The sequence below is a fragment of the Panthera uncia genome, chromosome A2 (genome assembly GCF_023721935.1).
Source record: "Panthera uncia isolate 11264 chromosome A2, Puncia_PCG_1.0, whole genome shotgun sequence".
Taxonomy (NCBI): Eukaryota; Metazoa; Chordata; class Mammalia; order Carnivora; family Felidae; genus Panthera; species Panthera uncia.
This window is the reverse complement of record NC_064816.1, coordinates 91,149,121-91,149,322: the sequence shown is the minus strand read 5'-3', so window position 1 is coordinate 91,149,322 and position 202 is coordinate 91,149,121.

Below are 202 nucleotides of genomic sequence, written 5' to 3'. Positions count from 1 at the left end.
TTCCCTTGGCTTCTAGTCCCCTCCTCCCCTTACCCACTCTTCAGGTTTTCCTGTACCTCTCTGGCTGCTGTTAATCAGCTTTGTTGCCAGCTTATTCTCCTCCAATCACTAAATGTTAGAGTTGGCTAGAGGTCAGTGTCAGACCCTCTTTTTTTCATGTTTTACTCTTCTGCTAGGCCATCTCATCCCTTCCTATGACCTG